Below are 20,902 nucleotides of genomic sequence, written 5' to 3' on the forward strand. Positions count from 1 at the left end.
ATGTGCTCCAATGCCGATTATTCCCATATCTCGGTCCCGTTTTGGCCGGATGAACCACACATGGTGCGATTTCTGGGGGAAAGAAACACACATCATCCACTTTGAAAAGGTTGGCGACCAAGTTGTTCAACACTTTCAGAGTAGAGTTCAAGCCCGAGTGGCTAAAGATGTCAGTCAGACACCTCCTTCCTACCTTTTCAGTTCTGGGAAGTGCCAATCGAGCTCTTGAAAGTAGACAAAATTGCGGCCGAAATTCCGGTGCATGATTTGTTTCTCCGCCGTATTTGGGGATGGTTTGGGAAGTTAAAGCATTGACGCACACCAGCTGCTCGGGCGGATATTGCTTGGTTGTGGACGAGGAGAAAGAAGACATGCTTAAGGTGATAGTCTCATTACCATTTTGTCTATCATGGTGGCCCGCCACAACTCAAGAGGCTTTGCCACGGATTAGGTACCTTATGTGTTTACTTCTACGTTTGAATGGATGAATAGTGTTGCTACAAAAAAGCCAAGAGGCCGTTGACTTGTCTAGCTAGCATTCTCAAGATACTCCAGAGCTTTTTGTTAACAAAGTCCATTTTTCCACGATGAACAAATGTGTTGGGGCGATTTTGGAGAAATTTTATGCGAGTTTTACGAATCTCGAGATGGGTAAAAGATATATATAAGCCATAAAGATAAGGATATTTCAAGACAATCGTAGCCAGTCGCCACATTAGTAATCCTTAATAAACATCTAAATCAAATAAAGATGTTTCAGTTCGATTTCAAATTTACCTTTGATTTCAAAACTTTAATTTTTTGTACCTTCATCAGAATGATTTTGTCATCATTTTGCATGAACCGCGTCAAAATAATCTGCTAAAGCGCACCATCTAACATAACCTTCAAGTCAGCACATGTGGTAATTGGCCATTTTCTTTTAGATAAAGTACCAGACCTGGCGCAAGGCGATCTTGGAGCGTCTCATCCAAAGAGGGCGAGGTGTTCCCGAATGTCTAAGTGGGAGTGGAGACGATTTCTTGCCAAAAGACGCAAAGTCATTCCAGTCTCGAACACGGTGATGTTACAATTACGCTGTCAAAATTAAATTGGGACTGACAGCGTTGGAACAAGAAGCGCTCATCCCTCCATGACACTCTTACAAATGCACAACCAGACTTTTATCATTTTCGACAAACCATTCAGGGGGCTTTTTTTCCCCAAAAGAGCACTGAGTCGGCGGCCCCAATGTCGTAAATGGCCAATAAAATGTGTTTTAGCCGCGGCCTATTATCTTGTTGTCAAATACGATGGGAGGCCAAAAGGTTCGCATCACCACACTGAACACTGTACAACCAGCTAGTTGAGTGAGTGGCGAGTGAGTACCTCCCCGGTATCGATAAAGATGTTCAAAAATGCGGAATAAATGATGATCGTCCCCATGAGTTGGAAAAGCTTTGAAGATCTTATCGCACCATAAAAGAGACCTCTCAACTAATATCACGTTAGGAAACCGGATCGTCGCTCTATCAATAGCCCTTGATCGGGCTAACTTCATTCCTTGGGAGCGGCGAAGATCGTCGCTTTTTTTCTCATCCCAAAGGTGAATATTTCGAGAAAAATGGTTACAAATCAAATGAGGATACGTACAATATGTAAGAAGCACGGAATCCTGGGGTGCTGACAGCTCAATTAATTCAACATTCAGGAATTTGTGCACTCTCCGTGTTCATGTTCAAGATCAAGATCAAAAGAACCATTGGGCTCTTCCGAAGCCATGAAGGCAGCCAGGAACCCGTAGAATATCGGTACTATTAATCAATCATTGTCAGCAAAAGTCAGAAGAGAATTATGCAGAACAATCCGGGCCAATCAAGCCATCTTTTGGGTCACATGATGTAGCCAAGTGAACTCGAATGGATTTGACAACCCCATAAAAATCGCCCTTGGATATTTCTCATGGATTGGTAAGGAAACAAATACACACTTTGAAAACGAGATATGGATCCAACAAATTTGAACCTTATTCACCCTTAAATACTTCCATACACCTTTTAAATGGCATACTAGACATGCTTTTGGTGAGCGAGATCGGTCCTCTAATCATATAAATCATCAAATTAGGAGACCACTCAGACTCGTCAGGGAAACATTTATCCCGGAATGCACGCCGGGTAGGCAGGGATGCCATCTGATCCTTCTTTTCCCCCTTGGAGGACCAAAAGAGTAGAAGACCCGAGAAAAAACAGGAGCAAATAAACATCTAGCACAATCAAACTAAATATAATACAGTCGAGGTTAACATTCAAAAAAGAGAGTTCTGGTGCTAATTGAGAAACTTTTGGCATCCCTTTCCACCCTCCCAAAGGCACCCTGAACAACACCCCGCCATTCTCAATAAGTTATACATATCCTCCGTGGTGGACTTTCCTGAGTTGGAGTAGTACTCCATGCAAGCAGCTCATTTCAATATCATGTACGAGTATTCCCCGTATTCAGTCCCCAGTCGAGCCCCAGGGAACCCCAGGGGAGGGGTGCAACTACACGGACACGGAGGGGTGAGATGTGAAACGTGAAATGTTTGGTCATGAACCAACCGGTCGGAGAGTATCTATCCCATTGAACGGCTCTTTTTGCCTCGGTGCCGTGTTCTACGTAGTATGTGTGAGTGGTGGTCCTGTTTCTGAGACGGAGATGTCTTCATTTAAATTGTCTCTTGAAGGGATATCGGTCATAAAAATTGGCTGCTGGGGCTGGCAGGTGCCATTTATTACTCCATCGCATGACCCCATGGTTTGATGGAGTTTGTTGAAGGCATTATGAATAAAGAGATACTCGGGGTTGGGAACAAATGTTGGAAAGAAGATTTGATCTAATGGCGAGACGACGGTGGTGTAGTGTCTCGAGCTCTTTTTTGACTGGGTAATTGTCGCGTTGAAAGCACTTTTGTACATTAAGTAAACGCCGGGGTTGGAAAGACTTTGAGAATTTTGAATGGGAAGGGAGGAATGTAGGAAGGTCCCAGGGAGAAAGAAAGGGTGGGGACAATGGGAAGGCAACAGTAACAATAATAATAGTAATAATGAATTTCTCAGTCACGACCTATCCATAAATGTCGTATGCCATGAAGTACCACAGACAACAGAAATTATGGTACCAATTCAAATGGAAACGGGAAAATAGTCGCCTTCCCCACGGATTATTTACAGTTGTTGACTCAGGGTGGCCAAGATTGGCTCTCTTTCGCAGGTACTTTGTACGAAAACAACGAAATTATGAACAAAAAGTGATCCCTTGAGCGAGGGTTGATTATGAATATTCCAGGTTGGTGCCATGGTTGTCGTTACTTTTATTTTCACCTGTGAAAAGCCTTCCTCATTTCACATTTTCTTGGACACTCTGGCCACGATTTTCGCTCCCTGTCACAGACTTCCTGGATTGGATGGCCGATGCATCAGAGCGGTTTTCTATTGTCCCAAAGATCGATATTTCTGTAACAAATTGGTCATTTGTCTCCTTAATATTGACAATATCCCGTCTATGGCATATGGCCATTGATTTCCACCACTGTCGCTTTCTCACTTGCCCAGGAAGAACGACTATTTTCGGCCCCACAATCGTGTACGGAGTCGAATGAAAATATCGCAGTATAGTTTTCCTCCAAAGATCAATGACCAAGTGCGGAATAGCGTGAAAATCGCAATCATACGATTAATCCGACTCGAAAGTCAACTTACCGCACGCACTTTTCCAGTTATCCGATGCGTGTCTGTGTGTGTGTGTACAGTACGTCGTACGTACATTGAGCTCATTGAATTAGAAGAGTGGAGAGGAAAAAGCGAAGGAAGGGGCGTGTGCCGGTGAAATCCCAAGTGTGATTGGAACTTCATCTACACACAAGCCAAGCATGGGAACGGAAATAGATTCGGTTTTGTTATGCCGTCATATGACCAAGAGAAAAGCCTAATTTTTCCAAGTGTTCCAAAAGTTTTATTGTCCGATTTTCTCGAGTCCTCAATAGATGATCTCATACTTCCGTATTAACTTGGTCGGTCCAATGGTCGGCTAAGTTTCCAATCATTGATCATCATGGCCGGAGTACCCGAGATCGCCCATAAACCTGCCCTCTCTCTCTACATCGACGACGTGTAATCTGTCCGATCCCTATCATACCCAAAATCTCAAAGGGATTTGACCGAGAGTGAATGACGAGAGAAAACTACCAATTTCCACGCGATTCACGGAGATCGATACCCGTTGAAACCTTGATCGGTCGATCTAGCTTCGCAACCTGATAACGTGGAGAAGAGACTCTATGGATATTTTTTCAGTTGGATTATCTTAATAGTGTATTCAAAACAATTCTAAGTTTTTCGAGATCATATAGCCAAGATCAAATCTGGAAAGGGGAGAGTAGATATCTCATAAGTGTGATGCCGTTTTCGTTTTTAAAGTGGGTCACAAGTGACTGTCGTTTTGAATCCGCATCACGATCTGTACAACAATGTATTCCTTTTATCCTTTTGTACCTTTCTGTCAGTCAGTCAGTACATCCATATAGGCAACAACCCCCTTCATTCGGTACTGCTTACCTGGTGTCTCTTTTCCTCTTCTCAATGTCGGGGGTGTGAGATTATTGGAATCCTTTCACGTCAGTCACAATAAAAACAGATCCACATTCTGGTATGTCATCGATCCACTGACAAAACAAAAAAAGAACACCCTTAATAGACAGACCACTTGCCTGTGAGTTGATGTGGTCGAACTGTTTGAAACAGTAAACAGTACGAGTACGTGTGTTCATTCCAATCTTGACAGGTGGAGGGTAGCTAAAAATGCAGGGCATCAAATCACCCCAGTGTCGATATGCGAGTTCTGTCACGAAAAAGTGGAAACCACCCTGTTCCTAGTGTCACTATTTGACATTTTCAGATTTGTTACACGTGTTCTATACCATATTTTAGAATCAAAGCTTTTGGACCGGCGTTTGTCTACTTTTGTGAAAGGCCTCTCCCTGTCTTTGCGTAGAGTGCAAGAACGCGCCCTTGAAGAACGCCAAATCCGATTCAAACTGATCTGACGTTGATTTGTTTACGTGTTGGAGTATGAATGAACAATAGCTCGAAATAATCCAACATGGAACCGTTCACAGGAATTAATTGCACCTTTAATCCAGAAGTAATAAAGTTGTTTCCGTTCGTGGCCAGGTAATCCTAGTCAATCTTGAATGTATCCAAAAATGGTTATGAGCCAGTTGTTTGTCAAATTTCCCACAACTCCAATGATGGATTCATGATTGCCTTGGCTTATATTTTCGATTGGGTTAGACAAAAACGGAAGCCGCAAATAAAGTCCCTGTCAAAAAGTATGTGAGCCCTTATGGGGCTCGCCACAAATTAATTGAATGTGAATCCAATTTAGCCCCCTCCCCCTGAAACTGGTGGAAATTGAAGACGCGTGGACTTCAAGAGGATTTTCAATTCCAGTGGATCGAATGTTCACCATAAAAACGAGTCATCAGGCTCTTTAAGATTGAAAATGTGAACATGAGGATTTCAGTTTTGGCGTCCAGTCGTTCTTGCGGAATAACAGTATTCTTCAAATCTCGAGAAGGGCCCCTTAGAACTCCAAAAGTCTGTTTTGGCAGTTTATTGCAAAGCAATTATAGCCGAACAATGAGAGACCATTTTGGAATGTTGTTTGACCTCGGATGTCGTGCAAACAGACTCACACTTCGAAGAAAGATTTTCATGACTTCGATCTGAAACATCTTAATGTGTTTACTGAATATTGCTGCGCCCTTGCAAGATGCCGGTCATTATGTGAAATGTCTCTCCAGCATCCCATTGGATATGTCTTGTAAATTGTCAACACGAGTAGTTCAGCGTGTTTCATTCGAGTTGTAAAGCGCCATAAAATACCCCGAATGACCGACGTTCCCAGAGAGAGCGAAAGAATGAGAATGAGGGAGAGAAAAGAGAGAAAGAAATTCCTCTCCTCATTATCCGACAGACATTCAAGATCTCGAAATGAGTCCAATTGTCGTTCCATTCAAAAGATCCTCGTCACAAAGCAATCGTCCGTCCGTCCTTCAGTTCATCGGAATTGGGTTCTCGGTTCGCTCTTTGTTCATTTATCGCGGGCTCTGCCAACCTGAATCGGAATCCAGCTCCTACCAAACAAGTATCAGCAACATCGGAGGTGCCTGAACAGATATGAATTCCGAAGATGTCTCGATCAACATACCCTGTAATCACCTTGGTAGCCGATCCATTGACACGGTGCCAAAAACAAGTCAACTCCTTCCAGGCAGCCAGGTAATCTTGGTTGGCTTTGAACGATACATACAAACACGCATACGCAAATGTAGTCCAATCAAGGGGAGAAGGAAGCATATGGAAAATTCATATTTCTCCCTCCAAACTTCAGTCCTTCGGTCCCAAGGAGGTACAATGCAGAGAGAAGAGAAGAAAGAGGGGGATTCAAATTTGTGGATGTGTCCCAAATGACAAGAATAATAAAGTGACTTGAGCCGGAGGGCTAAGAAATGTGGGGGAGAGTGAACGAAACGGACGAATGGATGGATAGATAGATGAAGGAGTGTAGATGTCACCCACCTAGGCTGTACAAGTGTACTGTATTACTATATAGACAGACCATCACGGACACAATCGAGGGGGTTGAAATGCCGAAGAAAAAGTCGAAATCCGCCTTGTCGTTGCCATTCGCCAAGCGTTCAAACTTCAAACTTCGAAAGTGGACTCACTGTAAAGCGCTATGTAACTGCAAGAGGCACGAGGTCATGATCTGGATTTAGACAAGCTTTTGTATCGTGAGAATACAGGTTCAATAAGGTAAGGTATTTTTCATGAAAATAAAGAAAGAAATATCCTACTTGGAAATTTCCTTTAGGGAGACTGATTTTTTTTTGTCAATAAAGACATGAAATTTGTGAATACGACTCAAAAAGTGTCATGGCAAATAATTCTGGTACTAGTAAATTGGAAGTTTGCTGGGCAACATGCACAATGACGTTGCGACATATTTTTGGAAAGTCCGTGGCTCACTTTCATCACATTGAGAGTAATAAAACAAAAATTCCAAAAATGAATTGTAATCAAACACAATACTCCCCAAGTTTTCGAAAAAAATATCATAAAATAATCAACTGTCAAAAGTATCTTTTCTTCTTCCAAGTATGTTCGATATTGTTAGAGAAACAATTCGCTGAAATGCCAAATGACTTTGAATTAATCTCACCCTTTATCAAGAAAATAAGTAAGCCCAACTACAATTGCATCATATCAGCTGTTGTTGCTTTAAGGATCTAAAATAATTTAGCACAACAGATATAGAAATATCTGGTGGCGCTACTTTGGAGACTCATAAAGCGGTCCAGTTCAAAAAGTTGGAAACAAACCCACTGCAAAGGAAAAGAGGGTGCAGAAGCATGGCTGAGTTGAGCTCTCACATGGGCTTTCTGATGACATGAAATAACATCACACAACACAAACAGGACGTCAAGAAACTCGAGTCTACCTTTTTCCTTTCAAAGCAATACGTGCGTCTACGTAAGAAACTTTGAGGTATTATTCAGGTACGTACGATATGTACACCGTGGCATATTCGTCTAGGCTCTAGATTTCATTACCTTCAGCCTCACCAATATAAAGCAGTAACATTCCTCAAATCAAATATCCTGTCTGTGTTATTTTTGAATAACAATGGAGATCGTACCGAGCAAGATAGGGAGACAGAGCGGGTATTCTTCTTTGTAAGTTCACAGACCAAAGACCCGGTTCAAGGCAATAAAAAGAAACTTCAATCAGGAACACAGAATTGATGATAGAGGCCGGGCGCAATGCTCCAATTCCCTGGAAAATGGAGCTGGGGTGCTTGGACGACAAACAATTGGGACATAAACCCAATTTTCTGGCTTGACTCATGTACGAGGACATTCCAAGAACCTCACTTCCATAGAGGTTTCAAGTCTAGAGGAGCCTAGTCACTCCGACAAAATGATGATGATTGTTTATTGCATTAAAACTGTTAACTTTATCACTCATGCCATTGAGTAGTTGATTTTCTCTTTGATTCTGAAAAGTGTCAGAAATAAGTGCAGTGAAGTGGAGGATAATCGAATGTCGATTAACCAGCGACTCTACTCTTGGATTATTCAAAAATACACTTTAATAGTGGGAAATTTATTCCGCTTTATGATGGATGAGACTATTCGTACAGCAAGGCTTAATCGTTACATACAAGTGTATATATAAATCTCCATTCCAAAGGCTTTAAGTGGACTGAGAAATAAGTTCATATCGGGCACTTCCTTGCGTTTGGGAGTTTACTCGATTTAAGGCAATATCATCCCAAGAGTTTTAGCTTCATTGAGTCAATAGTCTCTGAGGCACAAATTGAACAAAAGGAAGACGTAACTTTTACTTCTCACTCTAGATCTCATTACTCGTCGGATTTCCTTACCAAAAACGACAAGGGGGGTGAAAGTGCCACAACAACATCCCCACTGTGTTTTATTCGCTGTGGGTTTCTGTTGCTTTGACGCGTGTTGCCCTTTAATAGAGGTCCTGTTTCATGGACCGAGAATCAAATTCACCTCAAAACATTTGACACCCTCCAATCGGATGATAAGATTCCCCACCAATATCGCCGCTGGACGAGTGAAGTGCTTTTCGACGTTCACTTGAACAATCTTGGAGATTGCCAAAAGCAATCCATATCTCGATCCAACCCACTGTGCACTACTCACTCACTCACTCACTCACTCACTTAATTCGAGGGCTTGCCAGAAGACTCTTGTGACAGGGGAAATGAAAAAATACAGAAGAAAAGAAGGATCCACATCTGCTTCGATTTTAATGCCAGAATGACCTGGTTTGTCTCAACTGTGTCAACATGGTTGGTTAACCCAAATAAACGTTCGCCAACCAGGATCCATAGGGGGATTTCCGAACCATACCTTGCCTTGCCTTGTATTCTCTTTATGGACCAAAGATGATGAATGGCAAACATAATCCGTTGTGTCTTCTAGTTCTTTGGCATGGGTTCAGATCATTGACTCTCACTTTGAACAATGCCGGATACCAGATCTAGCCAAGTGAGACCATGAATCACGTCTAGTATGGTTCATGATTTATTCTGGAAAATTGGGTGACAAATGTCTGCAATGTGGCAATCGGACTATTAGCAGATCTTGGAATGTGTATCTGATCTAAGTTTACCCGAAGAAGATGGAAGTAAGTCATCACGTAGTTGCGTTAATCCCCATTTGATCCTCGGTGATCATCATGGCCTCCATCCACACTCCAGGAAAGATTTTGTGCCTCTGTATTATTTGTCACTTCTCACATCATCCTTGGTTCAGGGATGCCATTTTCCATTTACTGATTCCCTCAGGCAAGAGGAAGGTCATTTGCCTTCTAAGGCTAATCGTATACAATACATGGTTTTCAATCATTCAAAAACAGTGCAGGGTATGTGGATTGAACCTATGCCAAATATGTACAAAATTATTTTAAGTTAGCTTTCGTAGATTACACTTAGCATGTCAGGAAATACATCTGGCTGAGGAATTATCGTTGCGTTTCATATTGATTTTGTTCAAGCATGTTTTATTACTTTACGTTTCTATATATAGTATATCGTGATTATGGCCAAGTGTTCGAAGAGTGAACTTTCAAATTGCACCATCGCAGTGATCATAATGCTGAATAATTGCTTTTACAATTTTCAAAAGTTCATGTGCAATATGTGTACCAAACCAAAGCATATGATACTTTTCTCGAAATAGAAATTGAACGTTGGCAGTCCTCAGTTCACAGAAGTTTATATAACCGCTCTCGTGGTTTGAGGTGTTAAAGACTCTCAAGAAAGCATTAACCATCCTCTCCTAAACGTGAGATTATCTGGACCTTGATTTTACGACACTTTTACAATACACTTAAATTCATTTTTGTGGCCGAAAGCCTGTCGTAACTTGAAGCTCAAAAACTGGTTTTGCATATGCACGTTGTAGATTAATTAAAGTGCATAGAGAACACAAACCTGTCGGGTTCAACATTTACGAGGTTAATTGGGGCAAGTACCCCTCCCTCCAAATCGACTCCTTTGCTTGATAGGTGCTTTGGTTTAAGCTTTGCTTGTCTTTATTTGATATTATACTACTACTTGTACATTCATTGACTTATCTAAAATTCTGAGAAAAAAACATTAATGCTATTGCAGTAATAAATGTTTGGACCCCAACCAATGAAGAGCAGTCATTTGGTAACTATGACAGCATAAATGAAGGAAATTAGATCATGCTTTGTAGCATCCGAGCTTGTGAGTATCGAAGAATAACTTGAAACCCATCTCTTGAGGAATGAAATCCAAAACGGAAATAGCACGGGAATACTTGGAGAAACCTAGTTCGCTTAAATAGCACCGATATACCTACAATCCAATAGAGTCCCGTGTGGTAAAAATAATAAACTGAGATAATCGTAAAATGCAACCTCAGTTCTCTCAGATAGTTCTGTTTATTCAACCTTCATCGAAATCAAGGGTAAAAATGGGACCATCACGGCAGATACGAATACAATCATACAGATGAATTATAACACCTACACTTACTTGGAACTCAAGACTCCCTTTTTAACATTAACGAAACGGAACGAAAAGGATGAAATATGTTGACAGCGGTCGATACCAAATCTCGACAAAATCAGATAGATTCTTCATTCCCACTGAAGCCAAATTGATTGAAATCCAATTTCAGAGTTACAAAATGTAACTATGGTCCAATCGAATCCACTTACTATATGTCGCATTATTGTGGGCACTATTTCGACGTTCATCTTCCGACTCAAAGTGATCGCCATCAACACAAATACCGCGCCCATCTTGTCAAAAATCTATTCAGTAAATCCACCATGATACCCCAAAACAAATATTTTAGTGGCGAATGCAACCCTGAGGGTGGGTGGCTGACGCGTTCCAAACAGATGGGGCATTCCTTCCTCCGTTTGACGTCGTCTCATTTGTGTCTGATGGAAATGATCCATTAACTACTACCTCTTTCGGCTTTCGTCTTTGTGGTGAATCAAGTCTTTGTGTGAACTTAGAGACTACTCCTACCACTACTCCTACTACTTACGAACGAGGCCAATGTTCCAAGTTTTCATCTCCTCAGCCGACTAGCAAGCCACCACCAAGGTCTCGGGGGAATTGAGTGATCCCTCAGATTTGATCTACTAAGAAAGGTGAAAATTGCAAACTCGATGAAAGAGAAATCTACTCAAATGGCTTTTGCGTTTTCCTCCTCTTACTCCGCCTCGAAATGAAATATTTGTCATTTATCTCATCGCCATTATAGGTGGGAAAATGATCCCTTTCCAGTACCAAAACCTGGCAAATTCTCTTAAATCGACACTTGATTTTTTGAAATAAATTTTGAAAATAGATCAAAGAATGTTGAGAGCCATTGGTTGATTGGCATCAATTAGACATCCCTGGCTTTATGGTTATCAAACCAGCAGAAAAGACGACTTCACTTAAAATCGGTTGAGGCATTTCTTGAAAGAAAAGCTTCTTCCACAATGGTAAGCGATTTTGTCCGCAAAGAGTAAAAACAAAACCCTAAGTTAAGTCCACCGAAACACCGCTTAAATTATTGAAACTGTTATCTAATCCAACTCACATTGAGCACTACACCTTACGTAGTACATGATTGAATGGTAAGTTCTACAAATATTTGACTTCTCAAGTTTGGACTCGTACCATACTATACAAAATATACTTCAGCCAAAGCGAATACAAAAGATGCCATCAAGCCAAAACAGTTGCCATTTAGCCCATAAGTGGTAGCCAATAACGTCAACTGGCCCACGTACGTTAATCTAATAAAAAAGAACCAATAATATTGAAGACCTTAATTTTCATTCAGACCCTTTGATGGTCATTCTGTGACCCTATAAAAACGCTACCTATACTATTTACTATGGGGAAGAAGCGGCTGTTGAATATACGCGTAGCAGCTTTTGATAAGGGTATAAAAGACGAGACAAGAGAAAACGATTTCTTCGTCTTTGGTCTCAGATGCATTCGATCCTTTAGTATTTTCCTCATTCCGAAACGAAATTCGACTCTTTTCCACCATTTTTCACCCAACTGGAGATCAAAGGCCGTCTTCTTCAGGAACGTCTCACCTTGATCGGTTGGCGTGACAAAACCACACTCCTTCAGGTCCACCTCGTCTCGTCTGAGATCCCATTTGGTCGTGGCTCTGGTTGGTTGTACATGCTGGATGTAAGAAGGTAGGCAGGCATTACCAGGATCCTTTGGACTCGACCATCATCCGTCTCGGAATTCATTGTTTCCTGGAACCTTTACAGAGAAACAGGAGGGAGCAAAAAGTTCCACGCACAAGGTTCCGGGTGGATTTCCAACTGGAATGGATTCGTGTCAAATACAATGGAGAACCTCGGATTAGTTCGCGTCCTCGCTTCCAATATTTTCCATTGACCAGAAACGCTCACACAATTGCTCCCAAGGTGTCACAAAAGTTGTCACGCAGTTGAAAATGAAACGGGTTATATGACCCAGGACCACTCTTGCCAGTATGGAGTGCTTAAATACGGGGAACTATTGAGCAAGGAGGTCAGAAACAAGACTTTGATATTGGCCCCATGGACTACGTACACATGCGTACAGGAATGAACAGCTATGGGTGCTCAAGCCCTTCTCTTTCCACGCCTCCGTGCACTTTGAAGTCATTTGAATTCCCAAGGAAATGAGAGTGAAAATTAAAAGAAATCGGAGTTTTCATCTTTCTGTGGCACCCACCCAAGCCAAAGCTCCGTAAAAGAGAAGCCGGAGGAGCTTTTAAGACCTTGGCGATCCTCAAACTTCTCTTGGGGAGGATATTGTCAAGGTTCATTGATTCTTCGACAGGTTATGGGCATCCTAGGAGGCCAATTGCCAATCCTGCAAAGAGGATTTATCACCTCATCAAAATGGCGAATGCTCATTTGAAAGCTCTCAAATGCCATCAATCACCAGCTCATGGCCCTGACTGATCATTAGAAGGAGCTCCAACTGAAAACAATATCTTCATTCCAAAAGCAAGATATTTGGGCAATGCTTCTTTGATCTAATCAACTCCATTACCAATATTAGACAGAAAATCTCTCAATCTTTGGCTTAACTAATTGATCTTTTACTCCCAATAACTTCTTTACAAGTACATATACGCAGATGAGACAATGCTCCTATGCCATGCTATGGACATGGACAACTCTGTCAATTTATATCACTTCGTCTCAAGTCATGGTAGTGTAATCTCTTCAAGGAAGATTGCCTTGGGTCACACCTAATGCTCATCATTCTTAACCTCATGAGCCCAACGTCCAGACAGACACCTCAGTTGTGCATTGGCACAGTGGGACATGCAATCAAGATCACAGCAAGAACTCAAGAGTTATGACTTAATCGATGAGAATAAGATCAACCATTGAAAATCACCAGTACTGCCCCATGTTTTTCATTAAACATGCAGATTTACTATATATTGCCAATTATCCTCAATAGTGCTGACATCCAACCCAAATTGGGTCCACTTGACTAACGTGTGAGCTTGTGTCCTGTGAACCCACCTCACATTGGAAGCATGGCTAAAGACTCAATCAAGGTTGAATCGTTCACCTCTCACCTGAAACCTGAGATATTGGATCCGTAACTCGTAATTTATTCTATGAATTTAGATCACTCCACCCGTTCCTGGGGATCAAGTTCGAATAAAATCTGATGAGCACCGTGTGCGAGCACGGTTGGGTTTTGATTTTCGCACTTGCCTGGCTTTCACCCTCTTTCACCATAACCGTTCAAGTAGTCTGCCTTGAAAGACATTGTTGTCTGTTTGCTCACGCTCAGGTTTCAAGCTCGTCGGTGGATATAGGAATTTTTCAATTCAAAGAACAAGGTGGTGGAGGCAATAAATCTCGAAACGACGAGTCTTCGTCTTGTTACCTGAAACGAGAGCAAAAAACTCTCCAAAGCCCATTCAATTGGATGCCTTTCAATAGAGCCTGGGTCGACCCATGCAAAAAGACGGGACCCCTCCTTAAGGAGCCAACCCAGACGACAAAAAGAGACTTCCTTTTTTCTTTCTTCTCGGAGGTTGATCGACCCTGGCGAGTCGAGCAGAACCAATTCCTTTCTTCGGGATGAGTCTCAAAACCAATATGCTCATAGGTTGACTACTGACCTTTTATGGCTCGTCCCCAAAACAATTTTCATTGGACTGGCCGTTCAAATTAGATTGAGCAAACAAGTACTAAAACATTCACAAAGAATCTCAATATCGATTTGTAAACGTGGAAGCCCTCCAGAAGGGAACAATAGTCGAGCTACGCTATCTATCTTCACTAAGTATTAGATCGAGGGGTGTGTTTCAATTGGACGAAAATTGAACTGAAATGGCAGAGAACGCAAACGAGGCCAGGCGTCTCCGACTCGTCGCTATCTAAAGAGTTGTAGAGAAGTGATTTCTGATGTGACTAGGAGCTGATTTGTGATGTGTAACAAATTGCCACCCATTAGAAGTTAAACACACATCTGTGTGGTTTACAGCTCGAAGCCTAGGATTTTTTGCGGATGATTCAAGCTTCGGGGTGGCTCGGTTTCACGCACGGCCCTCACGCTCGGGTAGTAATGCTATTATTCAGGATTCCTCTTTTCTGTTCAGCGTAAAATGTGGTTTTATGGCTTGCAGGTGTGTTTTGACTAACGATAAACCAATCTTATTTTGAGTGGCTTGGCTTCAAATGCGAAAAAAAAATCGCCGGGTCTTATCCAGGCTTAGAAGTCATAAATGATAAGGCACCTTCGTGGGATGGCAGGCCTATGATTGAACTTGAGCATTTGCTAATTTGCATGGAAGCTCTGGGCTGGCTGGCCATTAGGTCTCGTTTATGGTAGGACTGGGATCATAGAGGGCAAAGTTCAGCATCCCCGGGTTATAAGCTTCTTTTAGGACACTCAATCAAGCACAAAGTAGCTTTATCAAGAACCTCGACCACCTCCTCGGACTCCACCCATTATTTTTTTCATCCTTCCAAGAGCGCTTTCAACTCACAGCATAAGCAAAATCTTGTATAGACGAGAAGCCAAGGAATAAGTGGCGTCTTATCTTTCCACTTTCAAGAAGCATTGCAATATCTGTTCAAGTATCTTTGGGTAGCTGTGTTGTGGAAAAGCGATATTCTCCTAATAAACGGGAGCCACGTGGTCCACCGGAAGTGAACCAATTTCCGCCCCTCATGCCACACATAATATGTACAACAAGCCATCCCTGAGGAGAGAACGAGAGTCCCAAGTCTTCATCCCCACGGAACAGACTACTTGTTTGTTCCATGCGATTGTAGCATATTGGAGCGTGTTGGGACAGGGGAACTTTATTGATCCGTCGTTGAGGCACAAAAAGACATCCCGAGAGAATAAACCACGGAACGGACCTGACAGACCACCGACCCCATGTTGGCCGATTCAATCACTTTTACTCTAATTGCAGTAACTAGTCTTGAGCACCTTGGAGATGGCCTGGAAATCGATGACAGATGTGTGGTGGATCGTTTCACGAAACTTTGCCTCGTCATAACATGAATATGGGCCAACTGTTTCAGCCACATCAAAAGCAAGTCAGGAAGACGATTGAGCCACCTGCCAAATACTCGGGCATAATGCACCTTCCACAAGCAGGGAGTGGTCGACTCGTTCATATCGGTTTACCTCGGCAGGAAGATGCAATTAATCAACTGTAATAGGTTTCCGAACCCGAGCAGCTATCATTGATTTCGTTTCTCACTCTCTCTGAGTATTTCATCTCGGACGAAATCGTGCTTGGCTTTAGCGAAAAAGAGTGAACTCGGAGGGTTTTGCCGAAGGGCGGTGATGGTCAATTGATTCTCATTTCGATAATTAACCTGTTTACCCTCTGGACTTCCAACTTCAGAGAGACTGATGCTGCTCTTGCTGCTGTCAGCCAAAGAGATCATCAACAAATTTCCTGCCCCAAAGCATTTGTTATGTTCGATTCCAGTTTGGCACCAATCATCGCGGACGAAGAGCTCCAATCAAGGAGCTCGGTACGTAATTACGTTGAAATCGAATTCACTGGACGTTTCAGGAGTTGTCGGGTGCTTGATGAACTGCTCGATAGTAAACGACGTTAAACCCGAGGATCAAGAGAGCTCAAAAGGTCATTTTAGCGCTTGAATCTAGGGTAAATCCAAATTTTGTTCCAATACGTTTTGGGGGCTTGACGGGTGGTTGTTTGGGATGTTTTGTGACAAATATTTCCCGTAATCGGCTTTTTACCTCCAGATCTTTCCGACTAGGCGTTTCGGGGTGATACCAATACATCACCCCAAGTGATAGGCATCTCAATTGTGAGCAGATACCATCGCTGTTTTCAATGGGTATGGTGAGCTTGGCCCCCGAAATGCTTTGAATGCGTGATGAAAAAGCTTACAAGAACTTTGGCAGGGAGCCCAAATTCGGGTTGGAGATCACAAGGATCACCGCTTTGGACCTAGCCCATGAAGCTTTTGACGAGGATACGGATTCACAAATCTACTACCTCCCACCCAAGCTGCTCATACATAACCATGAGTAAGCAGTAGTCGTGGTGGTAGGATTGCAATATGGACGCCTTCTCCGTCTGTTTCCAAATTCGCTAGTCAAAAAGAGCTTTTCCGTTCCAGCTCACTCCACAAGATTTATCTCAAAGCGTCCCCTCCTTGAGTCAAAAGGCCGTTTTCTCATAGAAAATTGAAGCTTGAAATGAATCCACGCCATGGTTTTGGCTGTTACGGCAGCTGTTGTGTATCTGGTTTAATCAAGAACTGCCATTGATTGAAGAAGAATGTTTCACACAACAAAATCACAATGTCTGCAAGCAAGGTGCAAGCTGTAAGCCCAACAAGAAAACGGTGTTACTTTTACCCAAGGGTTCTGAAGTATCCATATTCTTCCATGGTGGCCGATGAATGTCCGTTGGTTTCGGGTGCTTCTGGCTTACTCCTCATTTGTTGAAGGCCAATATCCTGGATATGGCTTAGAGACATGACCTCTTCCAATTCCTAGAGTACAAGTGAAAATTGCTATGTATAACTTCCTTCAACCACTTTCTTGGACACGTGTTTTGTAGGATGGTGATGGTATTTTTACATCTTTTTTTTGGGTGGACTTTGTTTCGCCACCCTGAAATCTTGAAAGATCTGCCTCCATCTGATGATGGAAATTTAAGAATGCGGTTAAAACACTCAAAGGGTAGCCAGATGGTCTATGGTCAAGACTGATGGGTTTATTACCGAGACTTTCAAAGAACATATCCACTGGTGGAGCTCTTTGACGATTTTAGCATCCACATAAATCGTTCGGGTATGAGACTCTACTAGCTAGAACAAGAATAACGTCCAAGATTTCTCAAGTATCCACGAGCGTTTTTTTAATACTTACCGATCTGGAATTACCGGGAGAAACTTGAGTCAAAAACATCATCAACCACATGAACTGACTTAGATCCATTTTAGCCTTGACAGAAATTGCCTGTGTGCTTCCTTACCACTGACACCAAACCAACTAGTGGTATATCATTGTAGTCAAAAACCTTTTATCCGGCCTAAGTTTGTCACCAGCTTTTAAGAGCAACTCAGACGTGAGTTGGCGTAACTGGCATTCACCGTTCTAGAGAAGACCCATTAATAAGATGCTTCTAGACACTATATTTTTCCAAGATGGAAAAAGACTCTAACGCCAAGACACGGTTCGTTGTTTGTAACAAAATATCTTGATTAATTTTGAACCAGATCATGGGAGTTAAAATTCCCAGATTATTCCCGATGTTTGAATTAAAAACCTTTTGATTGTCAATTTTCAATAAGATACCTTTGACGAAATGAAGAGCAACGAAGAGAAAAGGCTTGGAAGATTGAGGGAAAACTATTTTGCCTTACTCTCCTGCATGTTTCTTTCATCCCAAGTGATTATCGGCTTGCTTTTACATCACACCATCTACAAACATTTGGCGTGCATGATGTCAAAAAAATTATTACTGGATTTCCTTTGGCAGTCTAGCTGCTTAAAAGGGCCAAAAGGGTCCCATTCTAGCGTTTTCCCACGTTATCCATACAATATTCATGATTTTCTTCTTTAAAGGCGTACTCAGCAACTACTAACATATAGAACAGGAAACTTAGATCTTGTTTGGTATTGCCAAGTCTTTAAAAAATGGGCGCGAATTGAATCATCCACAAACTGGGATGGTTTTATAATGCTATCAATATCGCCTTACTTTTTATCGCTACAAAATGTTTCCATTTTCTAAAAACAAATTCGAGGCATGGTGATGGAATTCAAAGAAAGAGACAATCTCGAGAATGAACCATTTTCGAGGGCAATGTGATAGTGTAACATACATAATGACCCTGAGGTGATTTATGTACTCAATTATGAGTACTGACTGAAAGTGAACGTTCAAGATGGCTCGTAGCCTTGGCATTTGGTAACGGTAGCAACGTCTAAGAATGTTTCATAAGATGGAATCTACACAAAAAAGTGGTTTCAAAATTGAGTTGTTTCAAACGTAGTGAAAGCCTTACAAACATAAAAAGAGTTATTGTCATGGTTGTCAAGAAGTTTTAAAACCATGTAAAGCATTCTGGATAAAAATCGTTGTTTTCCGTTCAATTCGGTAGCTACTCACAGAAGCAGCAATTATCAGTTGTTTGTGAATGAATTTCATATCACAATTGCATACTGTCCAGTGAAATAGCCACCGACTTGGAAAAAGCCGCCAATTCATTAAATTAATGGGCTGGTATAACTGGCCCAAGAATTCCATATTGGCTCAAAATATTAAGCCGGTAGTATGAAAGGAGTTTGCATCAGACCGCAATTCCAATCTTTCACTGTTCAAGGGATTGTGGCATGGTTTAATTCAACAAATGTGCTGCATTCTTTTTTGTCCTTGGGCTGCACATCTATCTGAGTCAACCCAACACATTCTAGACGTATGCTAGGTATATCATGAGTCTCGTAAACCATCGGCCAGGGTTTCACCTATTTACCATTTACCAATGTGGTGAAGAATGTGGAAAATCTCGGTTATGTCGCCTAGAGGTTGAGAAAGGCATTGTGTTTAACATGGTATAAAGACAACCTGGAGAGAGGAGGGCTTCTTTCGTCTTGCAAACTGGTCTTGGACCGAGAGCTCGCCTCAAATTGACTCGATTGACCTTTGAGTAGAGCAAAGAAGAACATTAAGGTGGCTGGTAATGGCCGAAAAATAAATGAAAGGAGGATATGAGATTCATTCTCTTCTCCCTCACGGTCAAATCCAAAAGAGATTTTCCGACACAGACGTATGAAACCAGACTTATTGAAAATAAATAAATGTGATGACAACAAACCATATAGAATTTGACGAGGTTTGGTGCGTGGGCCGTATGTGAATAGCGGAACTAACAGCTGTCCCTCACCCAACCCAGTCAACTTCTCTGACCCCAACTAAATATACGGTCAAAGGAATCTAGGGTGACTTGAAGTCTATGACTGGACTGAAACCATCAACTGCATTGAACAACGAGAAAAAAAGCTTCTCGATGGTCGTCCCTACCCAGGATTCATTCAAGTACCGCTTTAGAGGCTAACAAGCAAGCTAGACTTGGCCAAAATGATGGTGGAGAGGTGGGGGATGATGACAGTGGTGTTGGTGGTGGTGGTTCTGCTAACTGGCTAGCTCGGCAGGCATTGACCGTAAAAATTTAAGGTGCAAACCGTAAGTGCCTCGTAAATTCAATGCTTGATTAGTCAATTTCAGTGTTGACTTTGGCCATTCCTTGGCCCTGTTAAGGACAACTGAAACATTCGAGCCAATGCCATTTCCAGTCGGATGAGAGGACGGTCAGTGCTCAAATAGTTAAGCGTGCTTTTTTTTCTCCTATACTCATGTAGAAATCAGAGCACTTGGTAAAGGTCGAGTATTTTGCAGACCTAATGAAGTCCACGGTTTGATGAGTCTAAGCGAAGGTTGGTTAAAAACATTTAGGAATGCTTTCTTTCCTTGTGTCTTGATTTTATCTGCATTTTAATGAAGCGAGGAACGTAAAACGGCGCTAAATTGGACACCAAAATGGCTTCATTTTCAGCGACCGTGAGTAAAGCATTTCAACTTGCCAGATCTTTTAAATTGCCAATTCTGCACACCGTCTTCACAATTGGCAAATTAGCAACTCGATTGACCTTAAGGGTAAAAGAAACCTCTCACTCACTCAACAGGGTCAAATCCAACGTCTCCTAAAACACTATTTTCTCTGAATCTCTGGATTGTGCGATTCAAATTCAACTTAGGAGATTATATGTCATCTCATGGAGTGGTTTACGCACGTAAAACTCTTTATTAGAGATATAAAACCAAGAGGCCAAGAGGGGTCGAACATGAAGTGTACAGACTTGAGGGCGGTTGAATGCTTCTGAGTCTGAGTCGGATTTAATGAATACATAATGTCTGTGGTATTGTTCTTTCATTGAAAATGACTCCATCCAAGAGGGGTGAGAGAAGACTGTGCGAAGGACCGAAAACCAAGTTCTGACTGGGTTTTATTTCAACCAACCACCTTCATCCCCAATGAGACTTGGATATGGCAGAGAGAGAGAGAACTTTCCAAAGCTCACTCACGTTAATGGCTTCATCATGAAAACATTTGCATAGGTGATTGAACTTCTCGAGGAATTCATTTTCCCCCTCGAACCATTCCATCACACTCTTCAGACCAATCTAGACACCTCCTTGTCTTGCCTGAGTTTTTCAACCCTTCAGGAATCACGACATTCTCCAAGTTGTTGTTGTGAATCTGTT

The 20,902-nt window shown here is 42.0% G+C and overlaps 1 protein-coding gene across 1 annotated transcript in view; it reads right to left on the reverse strand.

The window, feature by feature from the left end:
• LOC131883194 (nephrin-like) overlaps nt 1-5,501 on the reverse strand; it is a 53,087-nt gene extending 47,586 nt beyond the window's left edge. Inside the window, exons 1-2 of the mRNA XM_059230582.1 lie at nt 5,148-5,501; nt 4,575-4,681 (exon numbers count right to left, since the gene is read on the reverse strand). The gene's annotated coding sequence lies outside the window, so the exon portion shown is untranslated. The remainder of the gene's footprint in view (nt 1-4,574; nt 4,682-5,147) is intronic.
• Between the last annotated feature and the right edge of the window lie 15,401 nt (nt 5,502-20,902).

Source organism: Tigriopus californicus, chromosome 7, assembly GCF_007210705.1.
Source record: "Tigriopus californicus strain San Diego chromosome 7, Tcal_SD_v2.1, whole genome shotgun sequence".
NCBI lineage: Eukaryota > Metazoa > Arthropoda > Copepoda > Harpacticoida > Harpacticidae > Tigriopus > Tigriopus californicus.